The following is a 24,413-nucleotide window of genomic DNA, read 5'->3' on the forward strand; positions in this document are numbered from 1 at the left end:
ATAATGCAAGTATTCCATCATGAAGTGATGGTATCATTTTGTTTTGTTTATTTTAAGTGTATAAGTGTTGTGCTAATCACAGACCTTTATCAGAACATAACTATGCAGCACCATTGTCAGGTAAATGACCACTGTCTTGATGGATAGTGATATCAGACAATCCAGACTCAGATAGAGAGGACAAAAAAATTATATTTCGGGGGAATAAACAGATTCAAAATGTCATATCAGTGCAGTTCAGTGCCGCACTGAAAAGGAACAGTAAAAATCCTGACAGAACAAAACCCTGGACAAAGTTCCTTGTAGGCCTACTTAGTTTGAGGTGAACAGGTCATGTAGTTCACAGCGCTGTACTAGTCATGGCTTCAACGGAGGATCATGAGTGCCCCCTGCTGTTCATATGATAAAGTCTTTCTGACAGCCTAATCACAGATGACCAAACACAATCTAGTCACATAAAGTTAGATAAAGTGTAGTTTGCTGTTTGTTACGAAAAGTCAGATATAGACAGACAATTATATGTGAAAGATCATGATCTGAAATATGTTTTCAGCCTTTTCAGCCACATTTTTGTGTCAATTTCAACACAACAATTGTGTGGCTGGGTGAAATCTGACCTCATTTGCAACTCTAGCTCATAATAGCACTACACGGACTCTATGTCAATTTTGTGAACATTTGGTTTATCTTTAATCCAACCCAGTCTCACGTCTGAACGTGTCACTGTCACGTTAATTAATCTATTGGGACGTGTTGTGTAACACGTTTCCTTGTTAAAAAACGTGTTGAGCAAAACGTAATTATCGTGTTACTATCACGTTGTATTTCGCTTTCAACGAGCCAACAGAACCACGTCATCTGTCAAAAAAGCCTGACCTCACAAAATGGGGAGAATGTTATTTGATGCTTTTGACGTGCAGTTTCACACTCTTAAGCCTGTTTTGAGTTGTGGATTAGAAGGAGCCACCTTCTGGCTAGCAGTTTGAGAAGCCTGAACCCCAGAATCCAGAAACAATAACCGAGCAGGGACGGAGAAAAAAGAAGAATCCAAATGGGAAATGAGGTGAGCCTTGCTACTGCCGCTAGCATGATTATTTTGCTAGCAATTGAGCAAAACATTTTAAAGTTGATTTAACATGAAATAGTAGCCTATGCATGGGCAATACTGTGAATTCAGAGTAGGCTTGCACAACTTATAATTTAGCTAACGTGCATGATGTAATGTTACATTAATCTGTAAAACAGCTGTTGTCTGTGTAAATTAGCGTAATATTGTTAGTGTGGGCTACAGCTAACAGCTGGGCCTATCAGCCAGGCATGTATAATCGATAATCATGATGAACGTGAATAGATTTCGTTGGGAAAACGCGCATTGTTATAGGCCACATATCAGGTATAAAACAATTGTATTCTGATACAGCAGTTCTCCAGATGTTAGATATTCACTTATATTATAATATAATATTGTATTTCTTTAACCTGATTAAGAGAGGGGTTTAATTCAATAGATAATTGCAATGTGTGTAGTATTATATTAGATAATAATATAGATATTAGATTAGGCTAGATTTAGATTAGATTCAACTTTATTGTAATTTAAAAGAGTAGGCTACAGGTACAGAGCCAATGAAATGCAGTTGACATCCAACCAGAAGTGTAGTTAGATAAATAGGCAAGTTTTCCAGATGACATGTGTACAGAGACAGAAATAGCCTATACAGTGAATATGGAATGTGTGTCTAGCCTATAACAAAACAAATTGATAGTAATACATACAGTAATAATGATAATAGCAGTAATTACAGTAGGCCACTCGCACTGTTGTTGGTGACGTGTCTGTTTCCTATTGTTCCATGCCACTCTCCTACTGTCTCCTTTACTGTCCTGCGCCACTCGCCTACTATATTTTGCCTCTTGCCTACTGTCCAGCACCATTCGTCTACCGTCTCCTATGCTGACCCACGCCATTCACCTACTGTTTCCTAACTGTCCCATGCCACAAACTGTAACATTAAGCTGACACAATCTTGCTGCACGGTTACTTATCTGCATGCAATCACTATTGCCAGCTGTTATGAGTAAACATTATATTGGGACACCAATATATTTCTGATTCATGGGCAGTGTATTTGCTACTGAAGAAAAGGAGAACACATAGTAATTGTTCTTGGATGGGTATTTAGAGTAAGGTTTCTATTGATCTTTTTCAGATAAGGCCTCTTCATTTTCAACTGTGAAGGATCTACATGGACTTGGTCTGGATAGCCTTTCCTGTTTTGATGAGCCAGTCGGTATGTATTAGACATTCTTTAGGATAAAAGGAGCCATATGTTATCAAAAATTCTACACCCATATGTAGAAAAGCTTTGTTGCTGTTTGTTATTGTTGTTGTTGAAAACTATGTTGAATGCAAAGAGATACATATGTCCCTTGAGAGGAGAGGGATGAGTGTGGATGGTTGAATTGTCCAACAGGCATAAAAATCTGATTGTGTATGATTGTGTTTGTGTCTGTATATGATTTTTTTGTACTTGTTGCATTTTAAGCATGCTTATATACTTTACGCCATGGTGGTCTAAATTGTCTTTATTGCCACTTGCAGGGTCTAGAGGAAAAACCCTATATGAGCCCCAGGGTGAGTAGTGTATAATTACTTTATCCCAAGCTTGATTTTCGTAGAAAGGTGTTCAAACCAAAGTCAAACCAAAATCTTCTAAAATAATAGATAGATAGATAGATAGATAGATTTATTATTTGTCCTTTCGGAAAATTGTTCTGCGCCATACAGTAGACAGTTAGACAAGACTGAATACAAGACGGAATATAGACCAGAATTTCCCTCACCCCAACCGCCCCCACCCTACCACACCCCCACACATACACAACATCTGGGGCCGTATTCACAAAGAATTTTAAGGCTAAAAGTAGCTCCTAAGTGGCGAATTTAGGAGCAACTCCTAAAAATAATGGGCGTGTCACTCCTAACTTTAGGACTCCTAATTTTTTTCACTAAAAGTAATTCACAAAGCATTTTAGACCTAAAAGTAGCACCTAAGTCTGGGACAGCTTAAAAGTAGTCGAGAGGACTCCTAACTCACTAAGACCTATTCACAAACAGCTTTTTGTGGCATTTCACGTTGCGATGTTTTGAAATGCGTCGCCTATGCGGCAACAGGAGCTTCCAATCGCGAGGGAACAATTTTGCATTCATAAAAGGGATGCAATAACGCCACCAACAACAACCAAAACTACTCATTGTTAACATGTAAATTAAATGTAACGTTTCATTGTGAATCAAATTAAAATGGTCTCTTCTTTGCAAACGTAGGCATATGTGACATTCAATAATGTTGCAAAAGATACTGCATCAGTCCGTATGTTTCATTAGGCTACTACTGTAGGCTATTTGTTTTGCCTTACTCTTTATTCATTTAGGCTAGGCCTTTTTATTCAATTATTCATCATCTTCCGTCCTTCGAGCTACTTGTGTAGCGCACGCATTCTCAGACCTGTCACCTGTCACTCATCATCGTAAGGGAGGTGTTTGGAATCATTCCCGCGTTACAATCATCAGCCAATCAAGGTGGTCACTTCAGTCAAGCTCGTGCATGAGTAATGACGTCATCCATAGCAACGAAGACTCACTCTTAGTTTAGGAGTTGCCATTTTTCCTTACTAAGAGTAGGTCTGAAAGGCTTTGTGAATAACTTTTAAGAGAAAACTCCTAGCTAAAATCTTTTAGTGCGATTTAGGAGTACTCCTAGTGGTAAGATAAAAGGCTTTGTGAATACGGCCCCAGGACAGAAGGCATAGACTCCACTACACATGTATAGAATGATAAAGTGCAGTTGTGCATACTGTGATAGTCCAGCTGGAAAAAAAGTGCATGGTCCTGCAGGTAACGTCTTGTTCAACAATGTAATGCTAGTTGGAATGAATTACCTACTGGCTCAATTTGTTTGGAAAGAAGGTAGCCTGAACTTCCCTGATGGCAACACCTCATATGCCTGGTGTATGGGATGTGACATATCTCTATTAATTGCATGACCTTTCTTCAACACCCTTCTTTCACAGGTCGTAGCAATACTGTCTAGTTTTTTCCCCTCAACATTGCTGGCCATGTTAACTATCTTGTTTTTTTTTGTCACTGACAAAGAGAAATACCAGGTAACACAACAAAAAAGTAGCATGCTCTCCACGTTATGGTTAAATTATCGGAATGAGTGCGATTGTGATGCAATCCTGCTTTTCAATTAGTTGAGATGGTGTTTGACATTAAATTATAAGCAGGTCAGTTTCACATAATAAGCTATTTGTTTCTTTGGGTCTGGGTAATTCATGTGACAAAAAATTCTGTTATAGGCTTCTACCGTTTTTCTGAAAAACAAAGCAGTACAACAACATTTCTATCTCCAAAATAATGCATTGTACGCATGTGTGTACTACGTAGTGCATGCAGCTTTTAATGTCCAAAGTAGCCTATACTGATTTTCCTGCATAAGAACTACAAATACTCCTCCAAAACTACAGTCTTGACACTTGAAGTTGTGGAGTTATATTTTAGTAGCCTATTCTATAATAGAATAAATACCCACATCAGTTTTACCCTTGTCTCACCTGTATACAACATATGTCTATGAATTGCAGTAGTGATCAAATGAAAAAGGAAAGAAAGGTGTCCTGATGTGTTGTTTAGGGATGGTCCTGCAATGTTTTCTCGACATATTTTTATGTCTTTTTTTTCTCCCCTCTACTTATGTTTTCACAGATCCTTGCTCCTATCCTGATGTATGGGTTGCACTTCATTATATGACTCTAACAGAACACTCACAGAAAGGAGAGTGGTGTCAAACTACAAGACAGCCAGCATGTAAGCAAGGCCTTGTTTGTCCTTGTTTGGCTACTCATTTGTCTACTTCCTGAAGAGGCTGAAGCATGATGGCCTTGACACCTCAGTCCTTGCTTCCATTAACAGCTGTGTTATGGAGTGCATCCTCACATCATGGTCTACTGCAGCGGTGGATACAGAGGACAATTGGCAGGTATTTTACATCACTTTTACATTACTTTTACTGTGATTTTGCTAGATATGGTTGTCGCTGTGCTGAATATAGGCCCATATTGTAGATCGAGAAACCGACTGTACAACTGATACATCTTGGGCTATACTATTAAGGGACAGCTGAATTGACCACCTAAACCATATATTTTCTGAAAGCAAATAGCCTCTAGAAGTCAATTAATATACATTAAGACATGTCCCACCTTCCTACTGACTTTGGTGCATCATAAGGCGTACATAGGCCCATATTGTAGATCGAGAAACGCATTGTACAGCGGATACATCTTGGGCTATACCATTAAAGGACAGCTGAATTGACCACCTAAACCATATATTTTCTGAAAGCCTATAGCCTCTAGATGTCAATTAATATACATTAAGACATGCCCCAACTTCCTACTGACTTTGGTGCATCATAAGGCATACATAGGCCCATATTGTAGATCGAGAAACGCATTGTACAGCTGATACATCTTGGGCTATACTGTTAAGGGACAGCTGAATTGACCACCTAAACCATATATTTTCTGAAAGCCTATAGCCTCTAGATGTCAATTAATATACATTAAGACATGCCCCAACTTCCTACTGACTTTGGTGCATCATAAGGCATACATAGGCCCATATTGTAGATCGAGAAACGCATTGTACAGCGGATACATCTTGGGCTATACTATTAAGGGACAGCTGAATTGACCACCTAAACCATATATTTTCTGAAAGCCTATAGCCTCTAGATGTCAATTAATATACATTAAGACATGCCCCAACTTCCTACTGACTTTGGTGCATCATAAGGCATACATAGGCCCATATTGTAGATCGAGAAACGCATTGTACAGCTGATACATCTTGGGCTATACTGTTAAGGGACAGCTGAATTGACCACCTAAACCATATATTTTCTGAAAGCCTATAGCCTCTAGATGTCAATTAATATACATTAAGACATGCCCCAACTTCCTACTGACTTTGGTGCATCATAAGGCATACATAGGCCCATATTGTAGATCGAGAAACGCATTGTACAGCTGATACATCTTGGGCTATACTGTTAAGGAACAGCTGAATTGACCACCTAAACCATATATTTTCTGAAAGCAAATAGCCTCTAGATGTCAATTAATATACATTAAGACATGTCCCACCTTCCTACTGACTTTGGTGCATCATAAGGCGTACATAGGCCTATATTGTAGATCAAGAAACCGATTGTACAACTGATACATCTTGGGCTATACTATTAAGCGACAGCTGAATTGACCACCTAAACCATATATTTTCTGAAAGCCTATAGCCTCTAGATGTCTATTAATATACATTAAGACATGTCCCACCTTCCTACTGACTTTGGTGCATCATAAGGTGTACATAGGCCCATAATGTAGATCGAGAAACGCATTGTACAGCGGATACATTTTGGGCTATACCATTAAGGGACAGCTGAATTGACCACCTAAACCATATATTTTCTGAAAGCAAATAGCCTCTAGGTGTCAATTAATATACATTAAGACATGTCCCACCTTCCTACTGACTTTGGTGCATCATAAGGCATACATAGGCCCATATTGTAGATCGAGAAATGCATTGTACAGCTGATACATCTTGGGCTGTACTATTAAGGGACAGCTTAGTTGACCACCTAAAGCATATATTTTCTGAAAGCCTATAGCCTCTAGATGTCAATTAATATATATTAAGACATGTCCCACCTTCCTACTGACTTTGACATATCATAAGGTGTACATAGGCCCATATTGTAGATCGAGAAACGCATTATACAGCGGATACATCTCGGGCTATACTATTAAGGGACAGCTGAATTGACCACCTTAATCATATATTTTCTGAAAGCCTATAGCCTCTAGATGTCAATTAATATACATTAAGACATGTCCCACCTTCCTACTGACTTTGGTGCATCATAAGGCGTTTGCAGGAAGGTGGACCATGTGCTAATGTATTATGTTAACTCACATGTATAAGTGACAAGCTTTAAGAAAATATATGGTTTGCATGGCTGAAACTGCTTTGCCTTTATGTTGGAGCTCAAAACCTATCATATGCCCCATTCATTTGCCAATATACAAAATAGTGCCATGTATTCATTTATGTCCTCCAACGTTTGCAGGAAGGTGGGCCATGTGCTAGTGTATTAAGGGACAGCTGAATTGACCACCTAAACCACATATTTTGTGAAAACCCATAGCCTCTAGATGTCAATTAATATTAATTAAGACATTTCCCACCTTCCTACTTACTCTGGCATATCATAAAGCATACATAGGCCCATATTGTAGATGGAGAAACAAATTGTTCAGTTAATACAATTTGGCGTACACTATTAAGGGACAGCTGATTCAACCACCTAAACCATACTAGGACTTGGTCCACCCTCTTTAAATACTTTTGCGCACTATATTAAAGGCATAGACCTGCATTTTATAAGTGGACTTTATAGTCATCAGTATGTTTGAACATGTCAAGAGAAACACTGAGATTGTAGTTTCTTTCTTTGTACACTTGTTTTATCTCTATTTCTAATTTCCAGGTTGTCAGCTGTTATCAGGCTCATCACCAAAGCAGAAAGACATGCCAGGAAGGAGCAAGGCACAGGCCAGGAAGGAGCAAGGCAAAGCCCGGGGATTTTTCTGCAGTTGTTGCTGCCCGTTATAGAAGGACTGCTCCTGAGAATAGATGGGTGTCTACATCGTTTTGCAAAATGGGTCTTCTACACATGATGTTTGTCAAGCACTGCTCATTGACTGGACAGGTGTCCTCTGTATTGTGACCATTGGTCATAGGCGCCACATGACTGTCTCAAAGTCCTCTACATCATTCCGGTGACGGGACTTCTGGCCTAGTCTGACAGGATGGGTCTTGTGTTACTGTAACCAGACGGCTCAACAATGCATCATTCTCGTCCATGCCCTCATCGCCTCAAGACTGGAGTACTGCAACAGCATTCTCTATGGTCTTGAAAAATATTATTGTCTTTATTATTATTATTATTATTATTATTATTTACAGGTCTCTCTGCACCCGAACCAGCAGGTTCAGAGGAAGCTTCTTTTCTGTGGCTGTCACCCGACTGGACTGTAGCTCTGTATCCTGGTGACAACCAATCAACTAAGCCCCCAAATACCCTATTCCACCCATAGTGTTATTTATTTACAAATGCACATACTGTAATTACAATTATACATAACCATATTCTACTTCTCTTCATGCTATCCATCCTGAACATACACTTCTTACTACTCTTATAATGTTACTGTTTCTGCACTACAATGGTACTGTTACCACACTGCACATATCTGTCTATATGGTTCATACTGAATATCCATATTTATTCTGTTTTTCTCATATGTTGTGTTAATACACTGCCCATATTTATATCTAATTTATATTACTCTAAACCACTTTCTGTAAACCAACTGCATATTACTGTCTACACGACACTATACAGTATTTCTTGTCCTGCCTATGCACCATCTGTCTATACTTTGTATATCACATTGCACTTTTGCTTTGTACAGGGTTCCCACGGGTCATAGAATTTCTGGAATATCATGGAATTTTAGAAAGTCTATTCCAGACATGGAAAGTCAGGGAATTTTTATCAGTTTGGGGGCAAGGTCATGGAATATCAGGGAATTTTGTCGTAGTGGTTTATGATGTACTAGCCAAAATGCATATTTCCACACAGTATTGGTGTATATCTGGTTATTAGCTTTACAGCTTGCTTGAGTAGCCCAACTGCCAATGCCTATTTATTCATCTCTCGCTCTAAAAAAGTAAAAGACTCTTGATGCGGGTGCTCTGAAATCATTGGTCGGTATATTGTAAGTCATGGAAATTCAGGTGTTTTGTCAGGGAAAAGTCATAGAATTTTACATTTGACTTAGAGTGGGAACTCTGTACTTTTACTCTGCACAATGACAATAAAGGTGAATCTGATCAAATGTAAATTATTATTTAGTGCCTGTAGTGCTGCTTTGTATTAGCATACCTTTGCTGTTTGTTTTATGTGTATTGGACAACCCCCTGTTTAAAGCAATCACAAACTTACAGATTTTGATTGATCTTGATACACAGATGTGTGTTGTGCTGAAATAAACCCAATTTCACTTATCTTAGGTGCTGTGAGACTTTTGATGCACAAGAAATCTTAAGAAATGGCCGTTCAGAGAGCATTGTTTTGACAGATGTTGACCAACAAAGTTCTTAAATCATACACAAATCATTAAAACATCCATATTTTGATTGAATATGATGCACAGAAGTGTGTTGTGCTGAAATAAACCCAATTTCACTTATCTTAGGTGCGGTGGGAATTTTGATGCACAAGAAATCTTTAGAAATGGCCGTTCAGAGAGCATTTTTTGACAGATGTTGACCAACAAAAGTTATTAAATCATACACAAACCATTAAAACATCCATATTTTGATTGAATATGATGCACAGAAGTGTGTTGTGCTGAAATAAACCCAATTTCACTTATCTTAGGTGCTGTGGGACTTTTGATGCACAAGAAATCTTAAGAAATGGCTGTTCAGAGAGCATTGTTTTGACCAACAAAAGTTCTTAAATCATACACAAACCATTAAAACATCCATATTTTGATTGAATATGATACACAGAGGTGTGCTGTGCTGAAATAAACCCAATTTAACTTATCTTAGGTGCTGTGGGAATTTTGATGCACAAGAAATCTTCAGAAATGGCCGTTCAGAGAGCATTTTTTGACAGATGTTGACCAACAAAAGTTCTTAAATCATACACAAACCATTAAAACATCCATATTTTTATTGAATATGATACACAGAGGTGTGCTGTGCTGAAATAAACCCAATTTCACTTATCTTAGGTGTTGTGGGACTTTTGATGCACAAGAAATCTTCAGAAATAACTGTTTAGAGAGCATATTTGACAGATATTGACCAACAAAAGTTCTTAAATCATAAACAAACCATTAAAACATCCATATTTTGATTGAATATGATACACAGAGGTGTGCTGCGCTGAAATAACCCCAATTTCACTGATCTTACCTGCCATGGCAAGTTTGATGCACCGGGCATACTCAGAAACTACAATTGAGACACCCATATGGCCAGACAGGCCTAGGTAAGTGTCACACCCATTATTTCATGAAATGTCAACATGTGGCACATATTTTGATACAGGGAATGATAACAAACGTGTTTGTCAAATTTGAGACCTCTAGCTGCTTGTATGTTGTCAGGAGGCGGAGCCAAAGATTGGAAAATGTAGATTTCTAGGGGGCGCTATAGAGTCTATGAATGTGTGAGGTGTGATTTTACATATCTCGTATATTTTATGTCATAGATAGATGTCACATGCCAAATGTAGTCTGTTTATGAGGTATGCAAGTTAGAAATGCTAACCCTAGGTTTAAAAGGCCATAATTTTCATAGGTCAGACAGGCCTTGATAGGATTACACCAGTTAATTCAAGATAGTACCAACATGTGGCACATATTTTGATACAGGTAATGATAACAAACTTGTTTGTCAAATTTGAGACCTCCAGCTGCTTGTATGTTGTCAGGAGGCGGAGCCAAAGATTGGAAAATGTAGATTTCTAGGGGGCGCTATAGAGTCTATGAATGTGTGAGGTGTGATTTTACATATCTCGTATATTTTATGTCATAGATAGATGTCACATGCCAAATTTAGTCTGTTTATGAGGTATGCAAGTTAGAAATGCTAACCCTAGGTTTAGATGGCCATAATTTGCATAGGTCAGACAGGCCTAGATAGGATTACACCAGTTAATTCAAGATAGTACCAACATATGGCACATATTTTGATATACGGGATGATAACAAACTAGTTTGTCAAATTTAGGACATCTAATGACTTGTGTGTTGCCAGGAGGCGGAGCCAAATATAGGAAATATTGGATTTCTAGGGGGTGCTATAGAGTCTGTGAATATGTGAGATGCGATTTAACTACACACTCAAATATAGCTGCTTGTGTGTTGTCAGGAGGCGGAGCCAAAGATTGAAAAAAAAAAGGATTTGTAGGGGGTGCTACAGAGTCTGAATATGTGAGGGTTGAGTCCATTTCACTATATTTTGTGTCATCCAAGGATGTTACATGTCAAATTTAATCAGTCATATTCTAGTTAGAAATGCGAAACCAATGTGTACATGTCCATAAATTGCAAAGGTCAGACAGGTCAGATAAACTTACACCAGTAATTTTCAACTAATAACATGTAGCACAAATTGATATAAAGGGCATAGAAATTGGCAACTGGTTTGCCGTATTTGAGACCAGTAGCTGAGTTTGTATTGCTGTAGCTTGATGTGAGGTCATTTCACTTTGAGGTTTCTGAATGTGTGAGGTAATTTCACTCCGATCCCATATTTACTAACCCTAGGTTAATAGGTCATAGGTTAGACAGGCCTTTGTAGGGTCACACCAATTACTTCACAACATTAGCACATATAATGCATGGGATGAAAACAGACTTATCTGAGGTTAATTTAAGCCTTGACCTTGCTGATGAAAACCAGAGTGCAGTCAATCAGTGGTCCAAACATATAGAACCAGTACAAGTGAAAGACAATTCAAGTAATTATTTACATGGAGAGTCCTTTACTATCAAAGATGCTTTAATGTACATTGATACATGAAGGGGATATTGAAGTACTCCCAAAGTCCCAAAGAAGGATGACAATACAATAGTATTATAGTCAATTAACATTATTCAATAAAGAATATGGTTACAATTTCAATCATGATTTAAGGAAATTGACTTTCAAAAACTATTGTAATCAGTTAGCGTTTTTAAAGTGATTATGGATTTTTATAGTCTAAGAGCAAAAATAGTAGTACTGCTTAAGCCTATATGATGCACCAAAGTAAATAGGAATGTTGGACATGTCTTAATTCATATTAATTGACATCTACAGACTATAGGCTTTAAGGAAATATATGGTTTAGATGGTCAATTCAGCTGTCCCTTAATAGTGTAGGCCAAAATGTATTAGCTGAACAAAATTCTTCTAAGTTACCCTAGCAACAACCTAGCAACCAACATAAGAACCATAGCAACAACCTAGCAACCATATTAATTACCCTACCAACAACCTCACAACTACCACCACAATGTCAACCGAGCAACCACCATTGCAACCAACATGATTAACCTTGCAACCAGCATAGCAACCACTTTATTTGGAATAGCAACCACCATATCTACTCTAGCAACATCCTAGCAACCACCTGTACAATGCCAACCTAGCAACCACTTTGATAGTCAACCAACATGACTAACCTCGCAACCATCTCAATTACCCTAGCAACCAGCCTAGCAATCACTTAATTTAGTATAGGCACCACCATATCTACTCTAGCAACACCCTAGCAACCTTCTCAGTTACTCTATCACCAACCTAGCAACCAACATGATTGCCCTATAAACCTGCATAGCAACCACCATATATCCCGTAGCAACACCATAGCAACCTTCTCAGTTACCCTAGCAATAGCTTAGCAACCACTACCATAGCAACCCCTATGTTTCACAAAATACCTTTAGAAAGCATCCAGGGTTTCCCGCAGAAAATTGGTTAGTCAAAGTGGTATGGTGGGGTGGGGTGTTCTTGTTTGTGCGATACAATAAAGACTCCACCATACAAACTATACCACACTATACACATTTTTACAAATACGAACAGTGAATTAATGTGTGCAACTTTAACAAACATTATACAAACTATACAACAATGAAGTGGAAAATAATGCAAAAGAAAGAAAAACAACATTTTCAAAATGTGCAAACATAATCACAGTCACTGCTTATGGCAGAGCTGACAGCATCGCTACAGCCATACTCCTTGGTTTAAAAAAACACAATTCAAGGGCCCTTTGATAATTGCACTTTTTAACAAGTGCGGACCATTTATGCTTTCATGCAGGCTATCAGACTGTTGCTCTGCAGCCTGTTCTGCAAGTCTATCTTGATCTATACATGGAGAGTGAATGAAGTTTAGATTATTTTAGACTTTTGTGTAAGATGTGTAAGATTTACACAAACAATGATAAATAAAGCGATGACACCACCCGCTGCAGACCATAGGATGTGAGAATGCGCGCCACAACACAGCTGTAAATGGAAGCAAGGACTGAGGTGTCAAGGCCAGCATGCTTCAGCCCCTTCAGGAAGTGGACAAACAAGGCCTTGTTTACATGCTCGCTGTCTTGTTGTTTGAAGAAAGACACTGCTTTAACAGCTCCTTTGTGTAGGTGTCCTGTTGGAGTCATATAATGAAATGGAATGCATACATCAGGATATCAGGAGCGAGGATCTGTGAAAACATAAGTAGAAGAGAGAAATTTAAGATATGTTTAGAACATTTTGAGCTCCAACACAAAGGCAAAGCAGTTTCAGCCATGCAAACCATATATTTTCTTAAAGCCTGTCACTTGTACATGTGAGTTAACAGACTAGTACATGGCCCACCTTCCTGCAAACTTTGGAGGACATAAATGTATACATGACACTATTTTGTATTGTCAAAGTCAGTAGAAAGGTGGGACATGTCTTAATGTATATTAATTGACATCTAGAGGCTATAGGCTTTCAGAAAATACAGTATATGGTTTAGGTGGTCAATTCAGCTGTCCCTTAATATTATAGCCCTAGATGTTTCAACTGTAAAATGCGTTTCTCGATCTACATTATGGGCCTATGTACGCCTTATGATGCACCAAAGTCAGTAGGAAGGTGGGGCATGTCTTAATGTATATTAATTGACATCTAGAGGCTATAGGCTTTCAGAAAATATATGGTTTAGGTGGTCAATTCAGCTGTCCCTTAATAGTATAGCCCAAGATGTATCAGCTGTACAATGCGTTTCTCGATCTACAATATGGGCCTATGTACGCCTTATGATGCACCAAAGTCAGTAGGAAGGTGGGACATGTCTTAATGTATATTAATTGACATCTAGAGGCTATTTGCTTTCAGAAAATATATGGTTTAGGTGGTCAATTCAGCTGTTCCTTAACAGTATAGCCCAAGATGTATCAGCTGTACAATGCGTTTCTCGATCTACAATATGGGCCTATGTATGCCTTATGATGCACCAAAGTCAGTAGGAAGTTGGGGCATGTCTTAATGTATATTAATTGACATCTAGAGGCTATAGGCTTTCAGAAAATATATGGTTTAGGTGGTCAATTCAGCTGTCCCTTAATAGTATAGCCCAAGATGTATCCGCTGTACAATGCGTTTCTCGATCTACAATATGGGCCTATGTACGCCTTATGATGCACCAAAGTCAGTAGGAAGGTGGGACATGTATTAATGTATATTAATTGACATCTAGAGGCTATTTGCTTTCAGAAAATATATGGTTTAGGTGGTCAATTCAGCTGTCCCTTAATAGTATAGCCTAAGATGGATCAGCTGTACAATGCGTTTCTTGATCTACAATATGGGCCTATGTACGCCTTATGATGCACCAAAGTCAGTAGGAAGGTGGGGCATGTCTTAATGTATATTAATTGACATCTAGAGGCTATAGGCTTTCAGAAAATATATGGTTTAGGTGGTCAATTCAGCTGTCCCTTAATAGTATAGCCCAAGATGTATCAGCTGTACAATGCGTTTCTCGATCTACAATATGGGCCTATGTACGCCTTATGATGCACCAAAGTCAGTAGGAAGGTGGGACATGTCTTAATGTATATTAATTGACATCTAGAGGCTATTTGCTTTCAGAAAATATATGGTTTAGGTGGTCAATTCAGCTGTTCCTTAACAGTATAGCCCAAGATGTATCAGCTGTACAATGCGTTTCTCGATCTACAATATGGGCCTATGTATGCCTTATGATGCACCAAAGTCAGTAGGAAGTTGGGGCATGTCTTAATGTATATTAATTGACATCTAGAGGCTATAGGCTTTCAGAAAATATATGATTTAGGTGGTCAATTCAGCTGTCCCTTAATAGTATAGCCCAAGATGTATCCGCTGTACAATGCGTTTCTCTATCTACAATATGGGCCTATGTACGCCTTATGATGCACCAAAGTCAGTAGGAAGGTGGGACATGTCTTAATGTATATTAATTGACATCTAGAGGCTATTTGCTTTCAGAAAATATATGGTTTAGGTGGTCAATTCAGCTGTCCCTTAATAGTATAGCCTAAGATGGATCAGCTGTACAATGCGTTTCTCGATCTACAATATGGGCCTATGTACACCTTATGATGCACCAAAGTCAGTAGGAAGGTGGGGCATGTCTTAATGTATATTAATTGACATCTAGAGGCTATAGGCTTTCAGAAAATATATGGTTTAGGTGGTCAATTCAGCTGTCCCTTAATAGTATAGCCCAAGATGTATCAGCTGTACAATGCGTTTCTCGATCTACAATATGGGCCTATGTACGCCTTATGATGCACCAAAGTCAGTAGGAAGGTGGGACATGTCTTAATGTATATTAATTGACATCTAGAGGCTATTTGCTTTCAGAAAATATATGGTTTAGGTGGTCAATTCAGCTGTCCCTTAACAGTATAGCCCAAGATGTATCAGCTGTACAATGCGTTTCTCGATCTACAATATTGGCCTATGTACGCCTTATGATGCACCAAAGTCAGTAGGAAGTTTGGGCATGTCTTAATGTATATTAATTGACATCTAGAGGCTATAGGCTTTCAGAAAATATATGATTTAGGTGGTCAATTCAGCTGTCCCTTAATAGTATAGCCCAAGATGTATCAGCTGTACAATGCGTTTCTCGATCTACAATATGGGCCTATATTTAGCACAGCGACAACCATATCTAGCAAAATCACAGTAAAAGTAATGTAAAAGTGATGTAAAATACCTGCCAATTGTCCTCTGTATCCACCGCTGCAGTAGACCATGATGTGAGGATGCACTCCATAACACAGCTGTTAATGGAAGCAAGGACTGAGGTGTCAAGGCCAGCATGCTTCAGCCTCTTCAGGAAGTAGACAAATGAGTAGCCAAACAAGGACAATCAAGGCCTTGCTTACATGCTGGCTGTCTTGTAGTTTGACACCACTCTCCTTTCTGTGAGTGTTCTGTTGGAGTCATATAATGAAGTGCAATCCATACATCAGGATATCAGGAGCAAGGATCTGTGAAAACATAAGTAGAGGGGAGAAAAAAAGACATAAAGATATGTCGAGAAAACATTGCAGGACCATCCCTAAACAACACATCAGGACACCTTTCTTTCCTTTTTCATTTGATCACTACTGCAATTCATAGACATATGTTGTATACAGGTGAGACAAGGGTAATACCGATGTGGGTATTTATGCAATTATAGAATAGGCTACTAAAATATAACTCCACAACTTCAAGTGTCAAGACTGTAGTTTTGGAGGAGTATTTGTAGTTCTTATGCAGGAAAATCAGTATAGGCTACTTTGGACATTAAAAGCTGCATGCACTACGTAGTACACACATGCGTACAATGCATTATTTTGGAGATAGAAATGTTGTACTGCTTTGTTTTTCTGAAAAACGGTAGTAGCCTATAACAGAATTTTTTGTCACATGAATTACCCAGACCCAAAGAAACAAATAGCTTATTACGTGAAACTGACCTGCTTATAATTTAATGTCAAAGACCATCTCAACTAATTGAAAAGCAGGATTGTATCACCATCACACTCATTCTGATAATTTAACCATAACGTGTCGTGAACAATGATTTATTTGGCTAATTATCACGTATTTGTCCACGTCTTTTACCATTATAAGACATTGAATTGTACTAAGAAATTGCTCATTTCAATTACCCAGACCCAAAGAAACAAATAGCTTATTACATGAAACTGACCTCATTATAATTTAATGTCAAACACCATGTCAACTAATTGAAAAGCAGGATTGTATCACCATCGCATTCATTTCGATAAGACATTGACTAAGAAATTGCACTAATTTCGCGTGATTCTAGTTGTTTTACAGCATAAAGGAGTTTTAGTCAGGATAACTATCTCTATATTTTGTTCGAAACAACAAAAAACAACAACATTATTATTATTATTTACTAAATTTACGTAGTTTTACTTACCTTACCCCACACGGCCAGCTCTACGATGCGTTTCCACTTTCTTGTGGTGGCGTGTGTCACATGACAGCAACCAGCCTATCACACTGGGGCTCTTATACGGGGCTCTTCGGCGTTTTTCGAGCGTTTTCATACCTCATAAAATCTGCAGATGACACAGCAATAGTGGGCTTAATACAGAATAGCGAGGAGACCAACTACAGGGCCTGGGTGGATCAATTCGCGAAATGGTGTAGGTCCAGCTGTCTTCTTCTAAATATACAGAAAACAAAGCAAATAATAATAGACTACAGTACAGAACTGGGAGCCAGCCCCCCCAGTGTATGGTTAAAAATGGTGAGGATGTTGTGATTGTAGTCGAGTACAAGTACTTAGGCACAATAATAGATAATAAGTTGCAATGGGACAGTAATACCAACACCATCTATAAAAAGGGGCTGCAGAGGCTGCATTTTATGTGCAAACTAAGACAATTTAGAGTGGATAGAGATATGTTACTTTTCTATCATTCATTTGTGGAGAGCATGCTATTTTTTTGTTGTGTTACCTGGTATTTCTCTTTGTCAGTGACCAAAAAGAAAACAAACTGAGCAAGATAGTTAACATGGCCAGCAAGGTTGAGGGGCAAAAACTAGACAGTATTGCTACGACCTGTGAAAGAAGGGTGTTGATGAAAGGTCATGCAATTAATAGAGATATGTCACATCCCATACACCAGGTTCAGGCTACCTTCTTTCCAAACAAATTGAGCCAGTTGGTAATTCATTCCAACTAGCATTATATTGATGAACAAGACGTTACCTGCAGGACCATGCACTTTCTTTCCAGCTGGACTATCACAGTATGCACAACTGCACTTTATCATTCTATACATGTGTAGTGGGGTCTGTGCCTTCTGCCCTGATGTTGAGTATGTGTGGGGGTGTGGTAGGGTGGGGGCGGTTGCGGTGAGGGAAATTCTGGTCTATATTCCGTCTTGTATTCAGTCTTGTCTAACTGTCTACTGTATGGCGCAGAACAATTTTCTGAAAGGACAAATAATAAATCTATCTATCTATTATTTTAGAAGATTTTGGTTTGATTTTGGTTTGAACACCTTTCTACGAAAATCAAGCTTGGGATAAAATAATTATACACTACTCACCCTGGGGCTCATATAGGGTTTTTCCTCTAGACCCTGCAAGTGGCAATAAAGACAATTTAGACCACCATGGCGTAAAGTATATAAGCATACTTAAAATGGAACAAGTACAAAAAATCATATACAGACATAAACACAATCATACACAATCATAAATTTTTCGCCTGTTGGACAATTCAACCATCCACACTCATCCCTCTCCTCCCAAGGGACATATGTATCTTTTTGCATTCAACGTAGTTTTCAACAACAACAATAACAAACAGCAACAAAGCTTTTCTACATATGGGTGTAGAATTTTTGATAACATATGGCTCCTTTTATCCTAAAGAATGTCTAATACATACCGACTGGCTCATCAAAACAGGAAAGGCTATCCAGACCAAGTCCATGTAGATCCTTCACAGTTGAAAATGAAGAGGCCTTATCTGAAAAAGATCAATAGAAACCTTACTCTAAATACCCATCCAAGAACAATTACTATGTGTTCTCCTTTTCTTCAGTAGCAAATACACTGCCCATGAATCAGAAATATATTGGTGTCCCAATATAATGTTTACTCATAACAGCTGGCAATAGTGATTGCATGCAGATAAGTAACCGTGCAGCAAGATTGTGTCAGCTTAATGTTACAGTTTGTGGCATGGGACAGTTAGGAAACAGTAGGTGAATGGCGTGGGTCAGCATAGGAGACGGTAGACGAATGGTGCTGGACAGTAGGCAAGAGGCAAAATATAGTAGGCGAGTGGCGCAGGACAGTAAAGGAGACAGTAGGAGAGTGGCATGGAACAATAGGAAACAGACACGTCACCAACAACAGTGCGAGTGGCCTACTGTAATTACTGCTATTATCATTATTATGTATTATTATCAATTTGTTTTGTTATAGGCTAGACACACATTCCATATTCACTGTATAGGCTATTTCTGTCACTGTACACGTCATCTGGAAAACTTGCCTATGTATTTAACTGTTGTACATAATTAATCTTGATCGTCTACATAACTGCTTCTTTGCACTTCTGGTTGGATGTCAACTGCATTTCATTGGCTCTGTATTTGTAGCCTACTCTTTTAAATTACAATAAAGTTGAATCTAATCTAAATCTAGCTTAATCTAATCTCTAATATTATGGGCCACACACATTGCAATTCTATATTGAATTAAACCCCTCTCTTAATCAGGTTAAAGAAATACAATATTATATTATAAGTGAATATCTAACATCCGGAGAACTGCTGTATCAAAATACAATTGTTTTATACCTGATATGTGGCCTAAAACAATGCCCGTTTCGCAACGAAATCTATTCACGTTCATCATGATTATCGATTATACATGCCTGGCTGATAGGCTACCTCCCAGCTGTTAGCTGTAGCCCACACTAACAATATTACGCTAATTTACACAGACAACAGCTGTTTTACAGATTAATGTAACATTACATCATGCACGTTAGCTAAATTATAAGTTGTGCAAGCCTACTCTGAATTCACAGTATTGCCCATGCATAGGCTACTATTTCATGTTAAATCAACTTTAAAATGTTTTGCTCAATTGCTAGCAAAATAATCATGCTAGCGGCAGTAGCAAGGCTCACCTCATTTCCCATTTGGATTCTTCTTTTTTCTCCGTCCCTGCTCGGTTATTGTTTCTGGATTCTGGGGTTCAGGCTTCTCAAACTGCTAGCCAGAAGGTGGCTCCTTCTAATCCACAACTCAAAACAGGCTTAAGAGTGTGAAACTGCACGTCAAAAGCATCAAATAACATTCTCCCCATTTTGTGAGGTCAGGCTTTTTTGACAGATGACGTGGTTCTGTTGGCTCGTTGAAAGCGAAATACAACGTGATAGTAACACGATAATTACGTTTTGCTCAACACGTTTTTTAACAAGGAAACGTGTTACACAACACGTCCCAATAGATTAATTAACGTGACAGTGACACGTTCAGACGTGAGACTGGGTTGCTTTAATCACTGTTAAATATGTGTTTAGGCTACATTTTAAGATAATGGACCTGGAATGAGGGGCAACTATAACCACTTTCAAAGTTGTTTTGAAATTGTAAATGGTCATAAAGTGTAAACAGGGATGGGCAAAATACATTAAAATGTACTCTAATGCGAAATGAATGCCTGCAACCACCCTTTAAACTCAAACCAATTGCCTACCTGTCCAAAAGGTAGGGGTTGAGTGGTAAAACAAGTAGCCTGAAAGGAATTCTTCTGACTCTGATCAATTGTAGGCCTATGCACTTCCAACGAAATCATTAGATGTAGCGTCTAAATGGTCTGCGCTGATAAATTAAGGGGGAGAAAAAAGCTGGACATATTTGGCGGCAAGGAATTACAAGCAAACAACCTTTAACATAAATGCAATCGGTCTTCACGCTGTCACTGTCTCGAGACTGTTACATAACTTCGTGGAGCTACAAGTTTTCGAGTGGATCGTTGTGGGAAAGTAGGGGCGGAACAGTAAGTTTGCTGTGACCGTGAGTCATATGGACTTGACGTAATGTAGCGTTAAGTAATTCGACGTAAAAGCGCGCGCGTTTTTGACTCGGAGATTGGTTTGAAAGTGCAGAGCGTGCCGGTTCACGTGGACTGGCTGCGTGTAGTGGGAGCTGTGCTGCTACATGGGTGGGACTGAAAACACGCAATTGGACAATGCGGGGAAGCTGACGATCCAGAGGTGGGGTTCAAGGACTCACAGCGCCCGGTGTTCCAGTTTAGATGGTGAGCAGTTTAACTGGTGATATTTGCATAAAATCAGTGAATATTCAACAAGACCCTGCCTACTTCTTAATCTGCTCTGCCTCCGATAGTGCAGGTTTATATTAGGCTACATTTTCACGAAGTGTTTGCAAGTGAGACAATATAACAGATATCGCTGAAAACATCACCAGTGTATGTCTAATACATGTCCGTTTAAGCATTATCCACAAATATGACACATACTGAATTAATGGAAAAAAATAAAACTAGCGATCTAGCTGGGATTCGAACCACGCATGGACAAGAAAGTTGATTGGATTAGCTTCTACATTGTCTATACCACTACACTATGAGCCACTGAAATCAATGCCAGATTTCTATGTATATATTGAACTTTTAGTTTAGTTACATAGGTTAACATATAAGTGAGAAATATACGCCCATGTTAACTGGTGCCATCACAATTTAACATGGGCATATGCAAGCCTCAAAACAACAAAATAGGTTCATCTTTGCCTCACATACCAAAACCTAACTGATGTACAACAAACTGGCATGTCCCACTAACACTTTATTCCGTTTTGGGGGTTAATAATATGAAATATGTCAGTCATGTGCAAAAATTATCATAACTTAGTGTCATGTCTCGGTGAAGTTATGCAGTGAGCTGTCTAATGATTTGAAGTGAACACAACTTATTTTCTCCGAGTTAAATATTATTTAATTTGTTGGTCCTAATTTGATGACACAAAATGGTTATCATGGTAGCAAATATTACAAAACTTTGATGTAGCTAGAGAGTTTGATGACAGATGTTGCTGTTTCAGATTCCCACGTAGCCTAAATTAGAAAATAGTTTAGCCTACTTACTGCTCGTTCAGCAGCTGTTGCAAAACATTCACTTAGCCTAGATGTTTGCTATAATGAATATCTTGATCGATTGACAAATAAGCTGTCACAAGACAACATAGACCTACATTCATTTAATATGAAAACCATGCTATTGCATAGAAACAAAATAACCAGTGGTGCAATTGGTTAGCAGGGTGGACTATTGCTGCTAGCTTGCTATTTTAGTGAGCAGTTCGAGGCCCAAGTGATCATAATTTTTGCGCATTATAATCACGATGTGTGTTTCTGCACAAAAAACGAACAACGTCTGATGGGGTCATTTGTTACTGTTTGTGATCCCAAACTCTGATGGGAAGCTGATTTTCAGAACCATTATGTCATGCCTTTTAGACTGTGACTGACTGAGTAGTTCCTTGCTGAAAGGGTTAACTTCCCACTCCACTCTGTTCCCGTGGTTTCATAACAGGCAGACAACTCTGCCCCGCTCAGAAAAATGGAGGGAATTTTGCGAGGGCGAGTCATTAGTCTTAAGTTGTTGTTATGTAACTGTCTTGTGACCAAACATTTTATTAACTTTTGAAGTGTCATTATTAAGGAGACCAAGTGGGCATACCCCAACTCTAAGCCTAAACTTCACATTCACATATAGACTGCTGAAGGTTTGGAAATGCAGTTTCCATCACATAAAGGTTCCAGCATAGTATATGGCCATATCTGCATATCTCTTTACATGATCCTAATCCATAATTTACATATTGAATATTTGGACAACACACTCTGTCTATCTCTATCACACAACTCTTACAAGACAATAGCCTAATCGCCCATATAGGGCTGCACAATTATTGATTGATTGATTGAAGTGGCAGTTTGAACTCACAATTAAGTTAATAACAAAGGCTGCAATTAATCGTGCCACTCACAACTCTGTCAAAGTCCCAATGGTTAATCTTGTCATATGATTTCTGAAATTAATGCCAGCCTCCTTATGACAGACAGTGAAGCTCATCCAACTGGAGTGCTGTGCCTCTCATATACTAGGCATGCTCACTAATCAGGAGATGCCCAACATAAAGCCAAAATGCTGAACTGATGTCTGACTTTGAAAATATCACAAATCAAATCACAATATCTGTCCAATTAGATATTTTCCCTTAAATTTGTAGCTGTAATCACCTAGCCTATCCCATATCCCCACTTAACTGTATAGGCTGCCTACCCTTCAAACACTTTAAAGCTTTGCTGAGGCATGAAGTTATTCGTCAGGAAGAATGAAAATATTCCATCATGAAGTGATCATTTCTAGAAGTTTACAAGTGTTAATCACAGACATTTATCAAAGCATAAGAAGGATGCGCCACCACTGTCAGGTAAATGAGCACTATCTTGATGGATAGATTTAGGCCCTATATCAGACAATCCAGACTCAGATAGGAATAAGAAATATTTCAGGGGGAAAAAACAGATTCAAAATGTCATAGCAGGAACAGTAAAAGTCCTGACAGAACAAAACTCTGGACAAAGTTAGTTTGCTCTGTGATGAACAGGTCATGTAGTTCACAGCGCTGCACTAGTCATAGCTTCAACGTAGGATCATGATCGCCCTCTGCTGTTCATATTATAAAGTCTTTCTGACAGCCTTCTCAAAACTTGGTCTCAATATACCCAAACATCTACAAAATCTGATTCTAAAAATGGTTTACTAAGTAGTTTTATAAAGTAGAAGAAGCGCTTGACATTATGTAACATTATATGCTAATTTCTAACCTATAGAAATATAATTGCTAATTAAATAAGACCTTTTTAATACCTTTAAAAGGAAAAGAAAATACCATACATTAAAGTACAGCTGACTTGCTGCTGAATGTGAAACCCACAGAACATCTTCCTTTAACTGAGTCTAATTGTTGGAGAATAGGTGATGAATGCAGGGAAATGACTAGACCTGATGACATATTCACTTGCAGTTGCTGAAATGGTCATTGTGGGGGACAGGTAAAATAAAACAATAACAAATAAGACACCCCTCTGCTCCAACTGTAACTCTTATAATTCCAGACATTGTAAGGATTTATTATGACCGCGGTCATATAGGGATTGTCATTGTCGTCCCCCCCCCCCCCCCCGTCATCTACTTCCTGAATTTTTGGTCAACGATACCCGGGACACCGAACCACCGGGGCACATGAAATTTGCTGGGTATGTAGCCCCACTAGACTTTTACGGAAAAATTTTGTTTGGTCCTCGGGGGCCACTCCCCCCCCGCCTCCTGCGCTGGGCCCCCCGAGTTTTTCCTAAATAACTACCTGAACTGTGGCACCGAGGATGAAGAAATTTTTATGGTATGTTGGTCTCAAGGGCCCCACATCAACCTAGCCCATAATCACTCATTTGTGATTTGCACCCCCCCCCCCCCCCGGTAAAAAATGAAAATGCAATATCATTCTGCTTTAATCGCCCCTCTCTTCAGTTAAGATATTCAGAACTGCACCACATTTTATGTGTATAATTAACCTGACATTCTCTGGGGGTATGCCAAG

The 24,413-nt window shown here is 38.7% G+C and overlaps 2 long non-coding RNA genes across 2 annotated transcripts; one reads left to right on the forward strand and one right to left on the reverse strand.

The window, feature by feature from the left end:
• The first annotated feature begins 701 nt into the window (after window positions 1–701).
• Window positions 702–9,199, forward strand: LOC143104486 (uncharacterized). The gene is made up of 5 exons (XR_012983079.1): window positions 702–1,063; window positions 2,211–2,291; window positions 2,603–2,635; window positions 4,769–5,042; window positions 7,617–9,199. It is a non-coding gene; the product is annotated as an uncharacterized LOC143104486 (long non-coding RNA).
• Window positions 9,200–13,191: 3,992 nt separating this feature from the next.
• LOC143104481 (uncharacterized) lies at window positions 13,192–20,266 on the reverse strand. Its single transcript, XR_012983078.1, has 5 exons — window positions 19,907–20,266; window positions 18,653–18,733; window positions 18,309–18,341; window positions 15,944–16,220; window positions 13,192–13,411 (listed from the first exon to the last, which is right to left on the reverse strand). It is a non-coding gene; the product is annotated as an uncharacterized LOC143104481 (long non-coding RNA).
• Window positions 20,267–24,413: the final 4,147 nt, after the last annotated feature.

Source organism: Alosa pseudoharengus, unplaced genomic scaffold, assembly GCF_046254945.1.
Source record: "Alosa pseudoharengus isolate Yale_2024_CS ecotype anadromous, Long Island Sound unplaced genomic scaffold, YU_APseudo_1.1 YU_APseudo_1.1_scf_5, whole genome shotgun sequence".
NCBI classification, from domain to species: Eukaryota; Metazoa; Chordata; class Actinopteri; order Clupeiformes; family Clupeidae; genus Alosa; species Alosa pseudoharengus.